Here is a 22,380-nt window from a genome sequence, read left to right on the forward strand (position 1 = left end):
CAGAAAATAAACAAGTGGCAAAATAAGAAACTGAAAGATAAAAGACATGGCAAAAGTGGAAACAGAGGCAAGGAAGGAACCAATTCTATACATTGTGGCTACTGAACTAGATTTCCATGTCTAAATGCTGTTCATGCTGACAAATTTCCTCTCCATCCAAACAAGCCATTGAGTGCCTATGAACAGATATAGCTGATGAATTCCTTAGTTCTTATAACTTCCTCTAATTAGGACTTTGTGGCAAGAAGATACATTTTCTATAGCTCTCTGGGTGGATCAGAGATGCTAAAACAGCACAGTTAAGGTACTAATTCTGTAGTTCATTTTATAACCACTGTGGGTGCATCCAGGTGAGTGTGCATGTGCCTGTTGTGGTGCCTCAAAACAGTTTGAGATGTCACAAGAGACATGCTGGGAACAAAAAAATGTCCTCTGCATTGCACAATTGCATCACAGACTGGGAAATCCTTGTATCATTTAAAAAAAAAAAAAAGCTGTGGCACAGGGCATGCTCCTGGAGTGTTCTTGGAACCAACCAGAGGCTGAGTCCTCCAAGGAGACATGCTGGCACTTGGCCAGAGCATCTCTATGCCTGTCCCCTTCCTCTGCTGCTCCAGCACACTGCCTCAGTGTGCTGGGGCAAATAGAAGTGGGGCAAGGCTGCAGCAGTGACCCAGATGCAGGGGCCATCCTGAGTAAGTAGGGACATGGGGGTGGAGGGACTATGTGTATGGGGGGTTTGTGGGTGTGGGGGGACTGTGGGGGTGGGGAGACTGCTCGGGAGGGGTGGGTCCTCCTTTCACCCCGCACATGGTGCAAACGCCCCCCCTCCCCCACCCCCTGCAGCAGCACAGTGGCTGTCAGGTGCTCAGGGTCCACTGCTGGCAGAGCGCCCCCCCATGGTGCGGCGCAGCTCCGGGTGCCTCAGACCCAGTGCCACCTGTACCACGAGGCAGGCCGGCTGGGCCGAGGGGCTTGCACCTTTGGGCAGGACTCGGCCACTCTTGCTGTCACCCCAGATCCCAGCAGTGCACGCAGGGTCCATGCGCTGGGCCAGTCTGGGTCCTGCTTCCAAGTGCCCCAGGCATCATTGGGCAGGGCCGGCTCCATGAAGGCAGGACCCAACCCGGCCCAGCTCAGCCCAAAGAACAGCCCCTGCATGTGTTGCTGGGACCCCAGGAGATAGGAAGAGTGGCCCAGTCCTGCCTGAAGGTGCATGACCTCGGGTCAGGTGAGACTGGTCCCATGCTATGTGGCACAGGCGGTGCTGGATCTGAGGTGGTCAGGGCCATGCCGCACCACAGGGAGCTCCATCAGCAGTGAGCCCTGAGCACCCAATGGCTGCTGCTGCTACTGTAGGGGGGGGGTGAACCATGGGGAGGGGGCAACGGGAGACCCACCCCTCCCAAGGAGTCCTCCCAAGCAGGGGAAAACCAGCTGGGCTGATCTAGGGACAGAATCAGAGCCCTTTGGAGGGCTCTGCTATCGGTACTGTTGTCCAGTAAATGTTGCTTGGCTAATAACTGTTTCACTGTTTGGGGTGTACACCTTTCCCTTCTAAAAGGGAAAGTCTCTCTCTCAGGACCTGAACCTGAATGTAGCTCTCTGAGGGAGGTGGGGAGTAATCAGAGTCCTGATTCTGCGCACTCATTACACAGGCTGTACTGAAGGGACTGTCACAAAAATGGGATAGTCCCTGGGGGGAAGTTAAGTTACAACCCACATTATGGCTGTATGTGTCTCTGCCTCCCTCACCCTACAGGAGGTCTACAGATAATTTAGGGAGAGTCAGGGACTGAAAGGCTAGGTCTGAGCCAGAGGCTAGAAGCAACACCTGGGCACTCTGGGCAATACTGTAAGAGGCTATACAGGGTTGGGGGTTCCAAACAAGCACTCCCCTTGGGGAAATCTGTGACATCAGGTAGTGTGAATGGCTTTAGGCAGGCCTATGAGATGAAGTGCTGAGATTCTTTAGCCATGAAAGCTACTCGGGTGTATGCTGCACTACATGTATGGCACTATACTACAGCCTGGGAGTATCTTGTGTTCCAGTTCTGGATTGGAGAGAGAACTGCCTTTCACTGCAGCTTCAGTTGCCCTTGCATATACATACACATTTAGTTAAAGGTTTTAATGGGCAGGGATGTAAATTCAACCACTATTGTCTGGGGATTAAGAAATTCACTGCCACAGTTTGAAATAGCTCCTACTTGAATCACTTAAAGTAAAAGTATTGCCTTTCAGTATTCCAGCTATAAGGTGGTGTTCAGCAGCATGTTAAGCCAGGAGCTGAACTGTTGGGATCTGCATTTGCATTAGGATTAGATATCAAAGGAATGCATCAATTTACCATACCTTATGGCAGGAGGAGCAGGGAAAGCATGGGGGTGCTTGTTAGAACATTTCCTTCCACAGAAAAGTGTGTGACTAATACAGCAGAGAGGAAAAACAAAAAACAGAAGGCAACCTCAGACTTTTTAAACAGGGGCATTGTGTTGTTGTTAATGACTAACACTAGAAAGTGTCTAGAAAAGCAAAAGCTGCAGTAATAAGCATAAGAGAAACTGAAGCAATGGCACAACATGTTCACAGTTATAAAATCTCTGGCATTTCTGGCAAGGAAATTCAGTTAAAAGGAACTGACACATGTAGAGTGTGGCAGCAGCAAGCCAAAATCTACATTGGCTGAGTTATCATACGATTGTCATTGAGTGTGCTTGAACCATTAGGGAATGATCAAAAGTGACCACTGACTGAATGAGAATAGATCCATCGTGCTTAAAGTGAAAACTCAACAGAACTGGGTGGCATTATATCTGAAGAGGTTGTGATGGTCCAAAAAAATTCAGCCCCAATATCTGAATAAAATTATGTCTTCTGTTTGAGAGCAGGTTGGTGTCTGTCGGTGGGTAAAACCTTTGAAAGAACTTCCTGGGCTCTAAGGAAGAAGTGATGCCAAACACATGGAAATTTGGTTAAGGATTGAACAAAGTCCTCAATATTTGGCCCAATAGTATAAATGAAAACGTGAAAGGCCCAATCAAGGGCTGCATCCTTATTACCATGATCATTTCCCAAACTTACCTTGATGTAATTAGATCAGAATGAAAGAAGCAACCAATACCCTGCAAATACATTTCAGTATATACCATCTGACTAAAGGACTCACCAGGAGAGTGACAGTATTTGCTAAATGGATGGATCTGAACTACTGCAGTTCTTCCCCCACGCTTAAAATGGACAGTAACTTTGGTCTATGTGAGCTAATGCTGACTTTCTTCATGGCCATTGTACCCATCTTTCTTGCAGAAGAGATTATTTTGAGTTTCAGGATTTCTCTCTTGAGTACCCCTTCTACACAGTCCCAGGTGCAAAGGCAGCATGTAAATTAATGTTTATATTCTGAATAGAACCTGCTTCAAGCCCCTTAGAAACCATCTTTGTTTTCAGCCACACAAGCCTGTACAAAGTGAAATGATATCTTGGTTTACAGACCACTGCATAGTGCACTAAAATTAAATGAGGTACAGATATTTATCGCATGCTGTGAAATAAATTGCTACAGACAGGGTAATACATAGTTTCCATTTGCTTTCGTCACCTCGATGACCTGACACCAATAGAGTTAAAATTCTCAGGAAACAGCATTGCAGACCTTAGACATTTTGTTTTTCTATTTTTTTTCCTTTCTTCTCTCTCTTCCTCTTCTCATCTACAACAGCTTGATTGGCAAAGTACCTTTTAAGGTATGGCTGGAAATATCTCCCAGCTACTGGGGGGAACAATTTCTTCAGTGTAATCTCATTCGCAAGACTGAAAACTGTAGGATAAAGGGAACTGTGGCGATTTACCTACTAATTAGTTGCTCTTATTAAGAAGAGCAAGATAATTGATTTTAGGATGCACTACCCCTTATTAAGACCTAATTAAGCTGTATATCAAAGACTAATTAAATGGCATTATTCCATCTCACTGATGAGTTTTGATGCTCGGTGAATAGATTTGGGTGGAAGATGAACACATTGGGATAGATTTCCAAGCCAGACAGATAAATATAGACTAAAGCTGAGTAGAGGAAATTCTGTATTATCTAAACCTAACACACTTATTGGTATTTTTTCCACTTTGACAGTTTGAAGTGCACAAAATAAAACATTTAAACATAGGCTCAGCTCTGTAAACAATGGACAAAAACAATGAAAATGCTTTCTTTGTAAACTGCATATTTAAACTCTTTAGCAATTTCCTTGGAGTCTAAGGTTGGATTTATGAAAAAGGGATATGTATTTATTAAAACATTTCTCGGTTTATTCTGAAGATTTGTGTAGCTGTTATTACTTGAGATGTCACTAATAAAATAACTTTTTTAAATGTGTTTTTTTTCTAGAAAGCATTACAAGATAAAACAACTCTCTCATTCCTCCACCATAAAGATTATTTGAATTTTTCATTATTTAGGTAGTGTGCAGTGCTCCAGGTTTGTTTATTAATGAATAAGAATAAGAAGGCAAGTTGACCACATGTCTTTTGCTCTTTAAAAAATCCCCACACAGATGAACAGATGTTGCTTTTTGCAGAAAAATTGTGGGGAATGGAGATTATTAATAATGTTTGCATTTTTGATACTTCATCCCCTACTTAAATTAACTTACCCACAATAAAATAAATCTTTAACAATTTAGTTGTTTGCTTCACAAAGAACCTTATACTAAAATTTCTAAGTGCAATGTAAATCAATTCATAGCTTTAATCCCATCAGCCTAACCTACATTGCCAATACTGAGTCTTCATGACTGTATTATTCTGACAACACAAACTTATCATTCTGTTTAATCTATGAGGTCATGACCCCACAGATTATGGTGGGCTGTCTCTCAAATTCCTTAGCGCTCTATAATGCAATGTCTTTGGATAAATCACAAGATACCCACAGAAAGTAATGATTTCACTATACCTCTGGGATGTATTTGATTGTCTCTAATAGATACTTTCACTGGCAGTATGATAATTTGCAAACAATAACATCACTCATATGTCACTCTTGCACTCATTATTGGCCAAGGTGTAACTGTCTAGATCCAATAATCTATACTTTTGAACATCTAAATTAAATGTCACTTTTCAGTAACTGTAGGGTGTTCATTTGAAACTGAACTTTTACAGGTATAAAATGGATCTTAAATTATCTAAAGGACATTTATCCTTGAATTCTCTCTTTTTTTGTATTGGTACCAAGAAAAATGACAGACCTTCAAAAACAATAAATACAGTTTGTGTAAATAAGAAATAAAATATCTATAATAGAAAAGGAAAAAAAAACTACTCATTCTGTAAATATCCTTACAAAAAGCATAGGCATGACAAAGTTTACTGACATCCTGTGCAGTTTGCTACACGCTGGAAGACAATTTTTACTTGCGTTTATTTACTTTGTAGGAAATAAAGGGTTTTGGCAAAGTCTAGAAATTATATCTGAATATTTAAATGTTATTGCAGAAGAGGATCAACCTTTTTTTGCAGCCCATTAAATGGAAAAATATCTAAAATATGATGTATATAAATGCAAGCTATTTTTATTTTTTGTAAACTAAGGTATGTTCTACTTTCCTAATTTCTAAGTATCAAGAAAACCCAGCTAGACCAAAAAACATGCGTCTACACATACATGCACAAATATGCAGAAGAAAAATGTTTAGTGATGCACTTCATCCTTGTGTATCCCCATGGGCACATACAGAATTTTCTAAGGTAAGGGGAAGAACACCACCCCTCAGACAATGGGTGGAAAGGGTAAAGCATGGCTGAAGCCCTCAGATTGGTAGGAAACAGAGGAGAGCTGGATAGGAAGCAGGTACATGAAACAGGGGACCTGCAACCCACCACCCACCAACAGCTGCCACTGTCCCTGGCTGACTTGGGTGTTGGGGGAGGGCTAGAGCTGCTCCTGTCTCACTCCAACTGGGGGCTGTGGGGAGTGGTCATACAGGGAGCTGGGCTTGGCTGGGCACAGTGGGGAGGTCTGAAGTTTCCTCCTTCTACTGTCTGCACCCTACCCACTCCTACCCTGTAGGTGTTCCCCACTGGCTGGGAGCAGGCACTAGAAGGAGGAACCTGCACACTAGGCCTATGAGAAGCTGCTAGTATTTGCTTTGGATTCAGATTTGGCTGATTTGGGGACAGCGATTCAATTTGGTGATTCAAATTACGGTCCCAAATTGATTTACTGCTGAACCAGCCAAATCTCTGAATCAAATAGACCCCATTCCCTACCTGTTCTCCCAGCCCCATCAATGGTTGCCCTGCCTGGGCCCAGCATGCCAGCTCTTAAAAAAAAAAAGCCCTGCACTCACTGGCTACTGCCAGGCAGGGAGCGATGCCCACTGCATCTCACTGCCCCACGCTGCATGGGGGGCCTCTGCTACGAGCCCCAGGAGCCCCAATGGCTGCTGCAGAAGCTGGTGAGTGTGTAGCTTTTTTTTTTTTTTTTTTTTTTTTTTTTTTTTTTTTTTAAGAGCCAGAATGTTGGGGCTGGGCAGGGCAGCCACTGACAGGGCTGGGAAAGTGGGTGGGGGTCAGGGGGATGCTCAGGGAAGCTGGAGGAGCAGGCAGCGGATGGGGCCTGGCGGGGATTCCCCCATGGTCTCCTCCCGCCCCCTACTTACCGGCACGGAGCCTGGGTCCAGTTCCCTACGGTGGTGAGTGGGAACTGCCCGAATCTCCAAATATCCTCCAAATCTTTTTCCAAATTGATTGAATAAGCACCCAAAGCTTTGCACAGCCCTACTACACACCTCTGCCACTGTTTTTGACCCAAGTGAGTTCCTCACACAGTTGATTCCTGCAATGCAGGGTAGGAGTGGCTCTGGCCTCTCTCTCCACCTCCGTGCCTATGTCAGCTGGGGACAGCAGTAGAAACATGCAAGTTCTTCCTTTTATTGCTTGCTTATGGCCAGTGTGGGACACCTGCAGTGTAAGAGTGGGCAGGGAGATGCTGGTAGATGGAAACTGTGTGCTGCTGCTGGGGACCCCTTCTGAGCCTGGCACCTTGCAAAGCAGCAGCTTCACTGGAGCAAGTCAGGAGTCGCTCTGGAGCTCTTTCTGCACCTGGGTCAGCTGCACTGCTGCAGCCCCTCGATCCACCCCAGTGTATCCCACCCCACAATTACTGCACCCACAACAACCTGCAAGACCACGGAACTAGTCTCTATAACTTGCCTGAGCTAAAATAATCCAGGTCATGATGCAGCTAAACCACACTGTTCCACCATATTTTGCCCCCTTCAGATTTCAGCAGGGAAGTTCTGAATACCACCTTGATCAACAGCATTTTAACAAAACGTTATATTCACACTTCTTTGTAACTACTCCAATTTAGTCCTAAAACTCAGGTTACTCTCAGAGTGGGTAAATACATTAGTGGTCTCCAATCAGTCTAGGTGGTTGGAAGACATTACACAGTAGAAGAGGCCTTATTGCTAGGGTTAAAATAGTCTTGTTAGTAAACAGTCTTGGGGCACTGTAACAGGTTACCCTCCCTAGCGCCATCTTCCCTATTAATCTGGCCTTATGTGGGGCACCCTTGGAATCTGCTTTGGAGCTCTTATGTCCTGCCCTTTACTCACCTACCACGTCTTGATGGAAATTATTGTTGTTATTCTTGCAAGTGGGAGACTGCCTATTGTATTTTGTATGTTGGGGTCTTTCGCCTACCCGAGCCTGACCTCTGTCTTTTTCTAGCTAGGCCTCTCCATCCAAAACCCACCAAACAGGACTGGACTCCGAGGCTCTAGCCTTCTCCAGCGTCCGGCCTCATTACAATTTGACCCCCTTGTCCTCCCTGGGCTCCCCGCAGCCCTGTCTCGCTCTGCGCCCTCTCTGGAGATCGGGCTCCCTGAAGCCCTGTCTCACTTTGTGCCCTCTCTGGTGATCGGGCTCCCCGCAGCCCTGTCTCACTCTGTGCCCCCTCTGGCACCTGGGCTTTTCACAGCCCTGCAAAAGCTGCGCCCTCACTGGTGCCAGGGTCTGTGCCACCAAAAAGCTGCACCCTCACTGGCACTGGGGTCTGTGCCCCCAAAAAGCTGTACCCTCACTGGCACTGGGGTCCCCACTCCATAGTGGGTCCCCTCAATGAGGCCTCCTCTATCCCTTAATAGCCTCACCCAAGCCACCGGATTGAAACAGCAAACAAAACACAAGCCCCTGGGCTATAACATAAATTCAAGCCACTCGGCTAAAACATCATTCAAGCCATCCCAGAGGTGCTCCATCCCTCACCAGTATCAGGAGCTGCCCAGGTAGTCAGGCCTCTCCCCTTTGCTCACTGAGGCAGAACTCCTTCCCCCTTGGCTGCCAGCAGGGAACACCCTCCTGGCCCCATCCCTGGTTCTTGTATGTGGGCCAGGCCAAGCCCCTTCTGGTCAGCTGAGCTCTGGCAGGTGTGGGCCACTAGCCCCCTCATTAACTAGTTGTCCCAGCAACCTGCACCTGGGTTCTTATCTCTACTTCTAGAGTGGCAGGCACCTTAGTGCCCTGCTACACACCACCCCCGCTTAAGACCCAGACTCACCAGGATGAGTCTTCACTTTGATTCCTGCTCACCAACAATTCGAATATGGAGAGGCAGAGGTTTTCAGGTGCCTCCTGCTTGCCTTTTCCCCAAGGCACACCATGTGGGATTTTATGGGAGTTGCCCTGCCACAGGCAGCCCGCCCCCGCACTAGCCAACCTTGGTAGGCTGCACTCTCCGTCGGGCAAGCTCCTTGCCTACCTTTTGGGGGGTTTTCTCCCTCTCATGTCTGGTTCAGCCCTTAACTCCTTCCTCACCAGCCCTCTGTGCCCAGAAAGTCCTGGCCATAAAGGGATGAACCTGTTTCCGCGTGACAGGGTTACGGTTCCCTGTTATAGGCACCTACACCAGTGTGGTGGCCCTGGCCCCAAATTGATATCTTATTGGGTTTCTTTAATGGAAATCAGTGCAGACTCAAAGGATATTAAGAAAATGTAGGCTGTCTTTTTCTCCAAAACTTCAGTGAAATTGTTCAGGACAGTGGTGATCAGAGGTAGAACATCACAAAAGGCCATGCTGAAAGACAAATCTTCCACTCAGCCTTTCACAGGACACATCAGATGAAAAATGTAATTATATAAGAAGTCCTTAGTATAGATATTTGACTTCATGTCCTCATAGGGTACATCCTGATGAGTGCACATGTGTGGTTTGTGGCATCACAGACCCATCTGCAGTGCCACAAACCACACACACTACACATGCAGGCATTTGCCACACTGTTAAGTTGCAGTGCGGTGGGTTTTTTTGACACTGTGTGCACCACCCACCATAGAGCCTATCCAGCCAGAGCCATGCTCCGGCTGCCAGCCAGGCTTTGCGTGCTTAGATCACTGCTGCTGCAGCTGGGAGGCCCCTAGGCAAGGATGCTCACGCCAACCCAGATGCTAGCCCCAGCCTCCCCTACCCTACCTGGGGCAACTTGGTATGCACCAGAGTGCATGTGCAGAGGCATTCCCCAGGGACAACTAGCAGTGGCACAAATATGGGGATGCACCTCAGAGTACAAGGAGAACGTTCAAAGGTGGAAATATATTTTCTCTTAATAAACTGTTGCAAGTATCAAGAAAATAAAACTAAACTATATATATCATACTAAAAAGTACTACTTAGTACTATCAGAGTTTGCTAACTGGAAACAATAGTAATACACTGCCTTTATGATACCATGACAGATACAACATAGGATTGACAGGCTTTCAACGAAGTAAGAACACAGTCCTCTGCTTATGCTCTACTAACTCATGGTATATTTGGTGTAAGCAGATAACTAAGGGGTATAGATAAGAAGGTGGACTTTTGCACTATTCTCATCTCTCACCTTGAACTTTGTACACTGCTGACTTGCCAGCACTTACAGTGTTTTCTTCTGTTTATTTTCATCCCTTCCCCTAACAGTGATGATTTTAGTTTTGTGAATTTCCTTTAAAAAGTACATGCATTACTGATATTCCTGGGTACATGGCAATCTTTGGGGCAGACTTAAAGAAGAGGAGGGATTATATTTTATTCTAGCACTACAGAAAACTGAAAATGGAAATGAGGCTTAATTATGCCTTGAGGAGACAGCTTCACACTGGTGACAGTACAGTTTCCTTAGCCCTGAGGGAGCTTTTGCAAGTAGATGGAATGCTTACCACAGCTCTAGGGCATGTGCAGGACCTTCTGGATGTCAGCTAATGTCCATCTTTTGCACAACCAGACAATTCCATTATCATCTGCCTGGGACACACAAAACTATGAGGCCACATCCTCCCTGCCTGTTTTTGGAACTTACTACACAGCTGTTGGGAGTAAGAATGAGTCACCATTTATATTCCTGTGTCCTGCAATTCACTGACTGGTATTTGCAGTCCTTTGCAAAGATAAGAGACAAAGTCTACCTGCTTAACAGCCTAGGAAAACCTGAGTCTTTGGAAGTAAAAAACATTCAACATTTCACAATGTAATATCAAAACCCCAAATCATGTGTTCTGCTAAACTTGCACATGCTGGGCTAGGAGAACTGATCTTGGCCCATCATTCTTACTTACATCTAGCAATAAGAAAAACAATTGTTATTGATTACAGTTCTTGCAGAAGATACCCTGTGATGGAATGTTGAAAAAACTTTACGTAGGAGGTGAAATAGAGGACGTAGATATGTTTTTTTTTAAACACATCAACAAAATTGAAAGGTATGCTTTACAATTATATTTTCAAAATCTAGCAAAAACATAATAGTTTAGCATGAACGTTTGCCTAGTGAATTGCCTTTTTGATGATGAACAAAACTGATGAATGAACATTTGTATTGGACAACTAGTCCTAGATTTTCAACAGATCTACCCTCCTTGTTATGTGTGGAAATACTTGGTGTTCCACTTTAAAACATTTATGGTTCCTTTAAAAAAAATAAAAATAAACTGATAGAACTTTTACATATGGAAGTTTTACACTGATGTCTATTTTGTAGTTTTCCTGCTTACCTCAACATAATACCAAATCTGTTTATGTATGCAATTTAGTAATGCTAGCAAGACTGCAGAGGATCAGCATCATATTTTATGACCTATAAATCCATTCACAAGACTACCAGTGAAATCATTTTCATTGTGAACAAGAATTCTAGAGCACTTCATGATTGCTAAGACATAAAGGAAAAATCCAGGATTTGTCTGACCATCCATGATGATAACATGTAAAGTAGCCCAGATTCATGGTGCTATTACCATCTGTGTCTTGTAAAAGGAAAGCAGAATTTTAAAATTAATTCTTCAAACATTTGCTAGAGCCTGGCAGTGAAGATCTCAACACTTGTGCGGTGTTTTATGTTCATCTTTAAGGAATTAGCCCTAGAGCTGAGAATGTCTAAATAAACAAATATTCTGGAAGGCCAGTAAACAATGAATGGTAATAAGCCAACTGTAATTAGTAATAAAGGCCTTAAAATAACTGTGTCCTCATGAGACAGCACTCGTTGTATCCTTGCTGTGTTCTGGAAATAATAGAATCATTTTTTTCCAGTGTAACTAAAATGATAATTAAAAGCTGATTTAGGATCAAAGACAACCTCAAGGTTATAAATATTAGTAGCTGGCTGTGAAGTATTCCCATCAAAATCACTTGAAAGGGGATGCCCTACTCAAAAGGTAGCAGAATGACAGGATTCAAACAGAAAGAAGTTGTTCCATAGTCTTAAAGAGGTTATATATGAGTAAAAATTCAACAAAATTGTAATTATATAGCCTTGAGAGAAGTTGATTAAGAAGGAACTTCACTGAAGAATTTAAGCATATTTAGCTGAAGGTTATTACAAAATTAAGCTTAATGATCTATTTGATGTAGCTGGGAAGACCAGAACACAGAGGAACAAACAGCGATTGTCACTTAAAAGTAATCACTCACCAAATACCACAGCATTAATATGATTATTTCTTATTCTTCCTGTGTGGTTTATGTACAGAATGATAATCATCATGGTAAGTTTCCACCAGGAGTAAACTGATATCCCTGTTTCTTATACCACAAATGCCAACTTAAATTTTTTATATTCCCATTTTCAATTTGTTTATTCTTTGCACAATGTTTCCATAGAAAATATAATTTTGGAAGTCTTTAAAGAAAAGTTTCAGATATATGCAGCTTTTTGAAGTGCTCTTTGATGCATCGTCTGATCGATGCAGAAAACTAAAAGAGCTATAATATCAATTTTAAATAAGATAGTAGAAACACTGAGCACATAATCAGTGTTCCATAACCAGCTTCTGAGTTTAAACAACTATCTAACTATGCAATGGAGGATAAATTCCCTATACTACATTGTGTTAGCCACAGGTGAAGCATTGTACACTTGAAGAACTCCTTGCAGGATCTGGGTTCTATGACTTTGACACTGTCCTTCTGGCAGGAGACAGTTCCAGTCCTTGTTAAATATCATTATTCACAAGAACCAGCTTTCCTGTAAACAACAGCTTCAAATTCTTTCAGACAAGAGAGCTACAATAAAAGAACAGATTCCCCTTTTCTTTCCTCTCACCATTAATCCGGCCCCCCAAAGAACTTAAAACAAAAAAACACACATGGTCAAAGCCATTTGAGTTCTGGTGGACTTAAAGTTCTTGGTGAAGACCTAATTTGGTTCCCTTGTACATATGTATTGCAACACAGTCTTTAGTTACACGATTACAAACTAATTTTTCTACTGTTTTCTATTTTGGGGCAAAGATATAAAGAGCAGAAAATAGATTCTTATAATGGATAGCTGGTGAGCAATCTTAATTACGGGCATTTTTACCTGCATAACCTATAACTGTGAAAACACATTTACACAGAAATTTGCCCTGAAGAGCAAGTTATAGCAACCTAATTTATTATATACAATCTTCTGTGGCCAAGAGGTGTCAAAATGAAAGAACATAAAGATTTGCAATACAACTTCCTTTGACTTCCTTACCATTTTCTTTACTTTTGAGTCATGAAGTTTCATTAGATCACTTTGTGAGTTGTTATACATTATGTATATACATTGGTCCAGATTCTTCAGTCCACTGATGCTTCTTTGTGAGGCCAGAGACAATCAAATGAGGAAAGTTCAGTGGATTCAATTTTGTACTGATTTAAATGCTGGCTGATGTTTCTTCTTTTAGCTTTTTTTAGCTTAAGGGGCAGAAGCATGTAAAGGCTTTTCTAGGGGGAGAGACAATAGGAATTGGAGCACTCAATCTCAACAGGGTTATTGGCAGGGTTATAAAATCTAATAAAAAGAACTGGTGACCCCAGATGAGCTTAAGTCTCCAAATTGCTTTCCCCATGAGGAACATGACTGACTTATGGAGGGAATTAATATAATTAATATATATGTTTTTGTAATTCATTACTGATGACCTTTTGGTGACCTATGATACAAATGTCAAATTTCAAATTGTTTTTCTCCCCTTGTAATCAGCAGCACATAATTAATAAGTGCAAAAAATCTCAAGATTATAGCTGAAAAGGGCACTTGAACATTTGAAACCTGATAAGAAAGACTGATGACCTTTTAGTGGTTGCTAATAGAAAGGTCAAAGGTCAGATTCAGGATTTTTTTGTTCACTACCTCTACGGGCCATAATAAATTAGTATCAAATTTCAAGATTCAGGTTCAAAGGAAACAGAGAAATTAATGGTCAGCCAGTAAAAAAAAATAAATTAATTGATGAATCATGACAGTGATTTTTGATAACCAATAAGTGTAATTCTGTGATGGGCCAGAAATCTGTAAATATGTTGCCCCACCAAAGTGACATAACTCTGTCCTAGCAGTTTTAATAACTTTTTTACAGCTGGCCAAAAATTCATAATGCCTATGATTTCCAATCAAAGTATTTTTCCTGTACAACAAAAATATATTTTATCATCTTTCTACCTCTAGTCAGAAACTGTCAATACAATGAACTAGCACTGTGCAGAAGCCAGATGTTTATTTTGTGGAGAAATCAAAATTTCTCAAAGAATAAAATAAAAAGAAACAAAAACACCCAACTTTCATTAAGCATTATATAACAATTCAACAAGAACGTCATTTTCAAATGGAAAATTGAAAACTTCTATTTCAAAATAGGTCCGAACAGGAGGATTTCACTTTGGTGGCTTACTGCATTTGTTCCTTCCATTTGTTTTATTTTTGGTAAAGGCTTTTGTCTAAATTCACATGCTTTACTTTATTTCCAGTGACCTACTATTTTCCAGTGGAAAAAAATTTCATCAATAAATATCTGACCAGCCCATTTATACATTCCATTTACAGCAGAGATGTTAACTGGTACGGATCATGCCCTAGGCGAGTAAGGAATAGCCAGTAAAGCAGGGGTGGGGGGAGGGGAGGGGAGGGATCAGCAGCATCAGCAGCTTCAGAGTTAGCTAGGCACCCCTCATGCCTCCTCCTCCTCCCCCCCCAATGGCTGAGTGCAATTTAAAATGATTAATTTGATGACAAAGTGGTTTCAGTGGCTTGAGAGACAGAGGTGTAACTGGACATTTAAGCATCCTGGGCAGCAGTGGTGCTCAGGGGCAGTGTCCCTGGCTGTGCTACTGGCAACATGGTAGCAGCCAGGTCAGTACCTAAACTGCTTCTATTTTTGTGCTTGTGCTCCCTACTCTTTGGGCCAGCACCTAGGGCCAGGCCCAGTCTTCCCTGCCCCCTCCTCCCAATCTTTGTGACATTGCTGCTGACTGTCTCTACACCCATTGCCATTAACCCCCTGAGTGACAGCTGTGCAGCACTCTCCCCCGGTAGCAGTAGCATTTCCAGTGTGGGGCAGCAGTGGAGGCTAACCAGGCAGGGCAGGGACTGTATGCCCTTTTCTCTGATGCTAGAGCCTCAAGCCTCTCTGTAACCATTCTGGCATGTTCCTCCCTCTTATTCAGGGAGGGGCTCACTCATCTCTAGTTATACTACCATTTTGCAGGTTTTCAATCAGCTATTCTATATATGCTTCAATTGTAAGCCAATCTTCAGTCAACTATTATTTTCAAACATAGCTGACATCCTGGAGAACAGCTTTGCATAGCATGGCTTAGCTGAGTTTCCAGATCCAGAACTTTAAATGCCTGTCTGCTTTGAAAGGGAAATGGTAAGCTGCTGTGGGAAGCCTCTGATATCAGTCACTGCCCCCTAATCCTCCTGGGCCAGTTTAAATGTCCTATGGGCTTTTACAGGCAGGATTTCTTTGGCAGCATTGTTTCCTTTTGCAAACACAACACTAAATATCCCACAGAAAAGGATAAATAATGTCAAGAAAATGCACCTGAAGAGCAGAATAATTTCCCTCAGTAGTTCCTCCATGACACACCAAACATCTGTGAAACTCTTGCACAGCACACCAACATCATGCTGTTTCTGACCCAAACATTAAGTAGTTCATCCATGAACATGGAAAAACAGTTATATTCTCCATTTTTGTTTTTAACCAACAGGAGTATGAATATTGCCATGTTTAACTTTCCTGAGCCTTTTGTCCAGGAGGAAAGTAGAGAGTACTTTTCTAAAAAAAGACGGTGGTGACTAGTGTAGACACTTTATAGAGAATTTCAAATGAGACACCAGCAATAGTCTGTTTTCATTTATCTAAATTCAGCTGAAACCCTGTAAGATTTTATAGTGCATTTTCCTTTACTTTGCTAAGATTTTAATAATTAAATACACCATATGAAGCCAAGTATAATACAGTTGGTGTCACATACACCTTTCAAGACAGAAGATTTTAATGTAGCTTTGAAAGTACCTAATAGATTTGAAGGTGAGAAAGGACCAGTATGACCAACTACCCATATCTTCTAACACAGGCCAAAGAATTTTGCCCATAACTTTTGTATCAAACCCATAATTCCTGCTACTACACTTAACAACTTCAAAAGTTTTAATCACAGAATGTCTGGTAATAGAAAGCAGGAGCATCAAATTAAGCTGAAAAAGAAATCTAAGAACACTGAATGAGATATATAGGCCAGGTACAGACATTACCCTTTTACCAGTATAAGTGTTTGGAAACCAATCTATATCAATAACAGAACAGAAGTTTGGGGCACACAGACTGGTTTAAAAATGGAAGAACCAAGTCTAAGATTCCCAAGGGCGAATGTGTCTTCTGTTCACAACCGATCTAAATTACGCTGCTTACAGAAAGCTGCATAACTTAGATTAATTCCACTTCAGGCTTTTGAATGTCTGTACCTAGCCATATTGTCTGCTTGCTGTCCTGGTGTTTAGTTTAGAGGCGTGGCCATTTCACAAATAAAGAACATAAACTTGTCAGCATGAACAGCATATGTAATTCAATATCGATAATTTTGTTACTAGAAAAAGAAAGCAAAATAGTACAATAGAAGCAGGGAAAGAATGCAGTACCCAATTAGTAAGAGCATTAGGCAAATTTGCATGGGTGGAAAAATATCAGTTTGGTTATTCAGCTTGGACAGGATTAAAAAAGGCAAAGTTAATACAAGTGGAGAGATGAAACAGCAACATTTGGAAAACAGCATGGAAAGTGGGAGCTATGTCTGATAAAAAAAACTCTGCCAACAAGAAGACTTGGAGAGATATTTACCAGCAAGACTGAAAGAGGCTGCTGCTGCTGCTGCTGGATATTGCGGCATATAGAATTCACAGGCTGTTCTGCTGAGCAAGAAACAGTTTCAGCAATTTTACTTACGACACACTTGCTGTCATTCATAACAATTACCTTAGAGGAGACTTTCAGCAGGGGATGCACTCCGAAAACATTTCACAGAGAGGTGTTTGGACTTCTTCGTTGAATCTGAAAAACAGAAAATCACTAGTTAAAGCCATCAGCTTATGACAAAAAGGTAGCACTGGAAAACGTGATAGAAAATATCCACACAAGAAATCTGCCCACTGTACAGAGAATGTGCCAAGGAGAGAGGTGGATTAGTGGGTTTATCTCAGAAGTGACAGATTTCTACATTTCAGAAGTGCCATGCTGGAGTGGGTGATGGTGGGGCTTACATGAACAAGAAGAATCTATAGTTCACCAGTAGCCAGGGTTTTCAATTTTGATCTCAACTCAGTTTTGAAATTCTAAGATTAACCCAGAAAAGCCAGGTTTTTTCTTGAATCTCAGGTACATATTTTTTCCAGGAAGATATAAACAGCTCTGGAAACATATCCAAATAATTTAACAATCTGCAGACAGGTTAGGAAAAAATGATAAAGTAACAGATGGAACACTTACAATTTTAATCTCCCTTCACAAATAAAAAAAAAAAGAAGAAAAAGAAGCATATTCGGGTGCAAAGTGACTTGGTCTTTTACGATGCTTTGGAGGCTGTATATTTTTTCCATTCATCATTTAAAGACAGATCATCAGGAAGTCATTACCTTGCAAAGATTGGGCCTCTGCTCAATTGTGGTGTAATTGAGTACTGCAATATGCAAATATTACAGATAATAAAACAGAAAATGGTTTGCAGTATTGGACTTGTCCTTTGCCTGCATTATGGTGTCAGGTTTAATCCTGTCAGCAAAACTAAAAGGAAAGAAACATGTTTCCCAGTCCTCATAAAATAGATTTTGGCAGATCGGAACTAGCTTAAGTAACCACTGTTAAGTTTTAAAGTTGTCCTTTTTATAGTAAGTACTTAGCGAAATTTGAGATGGGACATAACAAAAGTTTCAGATAGTTGGTTCCTGTGACGTGAAATCTGCTTCTGACTGAAAGACAGTACATAAGTCTGAAAATGTAACATTGGTATGATATAGAGAGAAGGAAAGGAAGGGGAGAGGAGGTCTAGCTTGAAGCTCGTCTTTTGATTTGCAGGACAGCAGAGGCTCTGCTGTTTTAGAGAAAGCACAATCAGCTCTTGCAATATCATTAAAGATGGTACAAATAATGCCAGCTACAGTGCCAAGATCATAAATGAATGGCATGTACAGGGCTTACAAATCTCAGTTTTTAATGATTTAATAAAAATGAATATGCAAAGATCATGCTCACTTAAGGACACATTTATGAAAAGTTTGATTTTGCCTATGTGCATGCAGTTAAACATAAGAACGAAATCAGGGCTCTATGTATGCTTGCTCGGCCTATTGTGAGGTAGGTAGCAGGGGTGAAAGAATATACTAATTTCACATACATGGACTTCATTTGTCTGATTCCTTTTAACACTTTTTAACACAACTTTAACCCTTCAAGTTAAAAGTCATATATTATTAAGTCCATGTTATGATTAGGAAGATCTGGTAATGTGAAGAAAAGGAACAGAGAGCAAAACTTAAATGATGAAATAAAAAATAGTGCACACTGCAAACCCCTAGATACTGTGAAATGGAAGACAGGATAGAATATTCTAATGAAAACAGAAATACCACATCTGTATTCCATCTAGAGCACTGAAGGATCCAGACATGGTGTGGAAAAGGTATTTGGCCATAATACACAGCAGAGGCTACCCTATAGCTTCTGTTTTAATGACCTTTGGGTGTGAAGGGGGTGGGAGACAATCAACAACATAATTCAAAATAATGCTGCCAAACTCACAAAAAATTTAGGTTTCTTATAAGATCTCAATCTCCATAGATTTCATTCATCCCTATAACATCAAATATTGATCTCCTTTTCCCTTTATGCACTTGTCTATTTCCTTGTTTTGATGAAATGCTATATTGAAATTTTACACCCATTCCTTTTTAAGAGTCCTGTGTGGGTGGGTGGGTGGGTGGGTGGGTGTGTGTGGCGGAGGTGGGAAGGGATGGGAAATGTACTGCATTTATTTAAAAACTATGCTGAATCACAACTTTCAGATCTAGATCCCAATACCAAACCCCTTAAAAACCAAAAACATTCCCATTTGGATTCAACCAATTAGAGAAAGCGGGAACAATTGTTACATTTTGAGACCAAGTCTAGATTGTGTATTCCTACCAACGTTTGTGAGCCAAGGAGTTGTAGAGTTCAGGTAAACCACCAATTTTAAACTGTTGACAAGAATGAAGCAAAAGGGTTCTCTGCTGGAATGAAGCAACTAGTTGTGGATGAACAAGGGTAGGGACAGACATGATAATGAGTTAAATTTCATGGGGTTATTTCAGAATCTTTTTAAATAGATTTTTCAGAATCCTTGCTGAAGTGAAAAAGGCTCAAAAAAGCAACTGAAAAATATTTTGTTTCTTACAGTGTCTCTTAATAAAAACAGAATTGTAAATACTTAAAACAGTATAGCTGAGACGACTGTCCTAAAAGTTACTTATTCCCAATACATAGTGCATCATCACCATGCTGTTACTATCATGATTATAGTATAGTGTTTGTCCAGTAAGGATGTAAGATAGTTCATGTTCATTAGGATGATGAGTTTTCATTTCCCAGAAGATATTTAAAACCTGTAAATATGATTTCCGTCAACAGCATTTTCAAAATATTAATAAAACATTAATGAAGCAGACAGAATGTAATAATCTGGTTAAATATTAATTTTCCATTTTTTAAGTGTCTGCTGAACTCTTGAACACCTTCAGATTATAAAGACATCACCACCCCCATCTCAGTTCTCCACTGGCTTCATAGTCATTGAACATGAGAGGCAGAAAGGTAGCCTGACATAATCATCTCAGAGAGCCCTTGCACTTAACCATCCCTAATTATTTTCTAATGTGAAGCATAACAGAGCTGTTCCAAAGTGATCCAGTCCTTTTGGTCAGGGACCACAAGCATGGTCATTATGCTATTTATCAACAGATGGCCACCAAAAAGTGCTGGATTCAAGACTTCCATCAGTAGCACCTTCTACAGAATGCCAAGCATCACTTCCTTAAAAAGATACATTTTTAGTCATAGTTGCGAGAAGTACCTTATGCCACAAGTAGTCCTACTGACATCAGAGGAAACACGTAGGCTAAGTAGAGACAGTCAAAAAGCCCAAGGCTTGAATCGATTCAGTCTTGGCAGGTTAGTCTAAGCTGCAGAGATTAAACTGACTAACAAGTGTCCAGACATTTACTTTTTGCAGCCACATGCCTAAAGTGACTCAAGCCAGGCACAAGGGGATGCTAGAGCATGGCTCTCTGGCATGTAGCCAGCACAGGCTGCATGTTCACTTCCTTTTCCTGCATCCCGTGAGGTCTCTGGGATTTGCAGTTCAGAATCACAGCAGCAGGACTGTGCAGGGTTGCTCATCACTTCTTCTTCTTGCTTCCAGGTGCTTTGGGATTTGTAGTTCATAGTCACAGGCAGCAGTAAGTTTACCAGGGTAGGGCAGCTCTGTACTTGGGGGAAGAGGGGTTTAACTCCCCCCCACGGCCCCAGCCCCTAGCTGGGGTTTGCTGGAGGGGGGCAGTCCCTGCCTTCCCCTCCCCCAAACCTTCTCTGCTGACAGCCCAGCCCAGCCCAGCCCAGGCCAGGGCTGGAAAGCATGCTTGAATGCTGGAGGACTGTGATTTAACTTGAACAAGGAAGGGGTCTGGGACAGAAGTTTAACAAACCGGTTTGACCCAAATCAGTTAAGTCTGATACTACCTTCAACCAGGTTTATCTTAAACCAGTTTCAGCCATTTTGAAACTGGTTTAGGTACACTGAACTTCTGTTCTGTTACAGGTTTATGCCCGTTTATTTGTAACTTCTGTCCCTAGCCTATACACATTAAAGTGGTAATCATCTTGAGTGATGACATAAAATAAGCCCTTATGGGAGATATTAACAATATTAAACAAGCCAAATGTCTGTCTGTTTATCTTTTTAAAGGCTAAGAGAGAATTCTGTTATGTTCTTAATGTGTATAAAGGGTGGGACAAATCCACATTTGTGTTGCTAAATTGTCTTGTAGTGAGTACTAGTATAAAATGCTGTTGGATACTACATCCAAATCTGAGTAAAAAGACATGTCACAAAAATCAACCTCTACTTACGTATTCTGTAATTGGTTACATTGTAGATTTGGAGGTCTGTGCCCAGAACAGCTGTTTACTATGGGTTTCCAAAAAACCCATGAGCTGCTCTTGACTATTAATCTCCTCCCCCTTTGAGGGAGAGGTTCTTTTTACGTTCTTATACTACCATCACCACAGTCGTATCCAGCTGCCTTCCAGCAGTGTGTTAAGTGATGTTTGTCAAACAAGATTTATCCTCCTTTTCCATCCTCTCCCCATTGCCCCAAGGGTAGACTAGTGCATGCAGTATTTTATTTGGAAAGAAACCTTTTTTTTAATGTCTAAGACACTATATTATAGATGACACTTAGGAAAGGTGTGTGATGGCATTTCCTGTTTGTTCTACTGTCTCAGACTGAGAAAATCTCTCTCTTGCACAGATAAGCTTTATTTCTTACCATGAAGTAAGATGATCCATTGTATCTTAAATTAATTTGACCCAGGTCTTAAATTAATTTGAGCTGGGAGACTGAGCCACCATGACAAAGAGAAGGCTGGTTCCCTGGGAAGATGCTTTGGCCTGGCACACATTCCCCAAGAGCAAAACATCTTCAGAGTGAAGTATGCTTTTCAAGGGCTATGCCTCATCCCTTCCCATGGTCATATAAAGTTGGATCAGGAGGAGTTGAGCATTCCACAAATTGGAATGTTAAGCTTCTAGGACAAATCTATGTCTCCAACAGGGTTTTCCCTGGCAGAAAATGATATCATTCTACATATGGCATATAGTAAAATAGACTAGACAGACAACCTGCTGGATAATCATAGAGTACCTTTGGTACTTCAAGTCAAGTCTGAGAAAATCTGAGAATAACTCTATAATGTCTGGACATTAGGAAGAACTTTTTCACAGTTCGAGTGGCCAAGGTCTGGAACGGGCTCCCAAGGGAGGTGGTGCTCTCCCCTACCCTGGGGGTCTTCAAGAGGAGGTTAGACGAGTATCTAGCCGGGGTCATTTAGACCCAGCACTCTTTCCTGCTTATGCAGGGGGTCGGACTTGATGATCTATTGAGGTCCCTTCCGACCCTAACATCTATGAATCTATGAATCTATGAATGTAATCATGTCCCTGCCACTGACACTCTCAGTAGCCTTGAGCTAGTCACTGACTTCTTTGGCTACAATTCCTTTATCTGTAAAATGGGAATGACTGTATCCAGCCTTACAGGAACACTTGTGAGGACTAATTAGTTAATGTTGGGAAGTGACTTGAAGACTAAAAGAACTATTTAAGTGATAATCAGCTTTACACTTAGTCAATAAAAGCATTTACCATGTTTGCAGAATTATTTGAATACCATGTGGATACTGTCTGAAACAATCTGTCATTGATCAAGTATGCCCAGAAAACCAACTGATACCCAAAAGTCTTGCAATGGTAAACTATGTATTTTCTTTTGAAATAGTTAG

The 22,380-nt window shown here is 41.6% G+C and overlaps 1 protein-coding gene across 1 annotated transcript in view; it reads right to left on the bottom strand.

Moving 5' to 3' along the window:
- TENM2 (teneurin transmembrane protein 2) overlaps window positions 1-22,380 on the bottom strand; it is a 2,247,577-nt gene that overhangs the window by 1,445,282 nt on the left and 779,915 nt on the right. The window contains exon 7 of the mRNA XM_059733461.1: window positions 16,768-16,842. The gene's annotated coding sequence lies outside the window, so the exon portion shown is untranslated. The remainder of the gene's footprint in view (window positions 1-16,767; window positions 16,843-22,380) is intronic.

The sequence above is a fragment of the Alligator mississippiensis genome, chromosome 9 (assembly GCF_030867095.1).
Source record: "Alligator mississippiensis isolate rAllMis1 chromosome 9, rAllMis1, whole genome shotgun sequence".
Lineage (NCBI taxonomy): Eukaryota > Metazoa > Chordata > Crocodylia > Alligatoridae > Alligator > Alligator mississippiensis.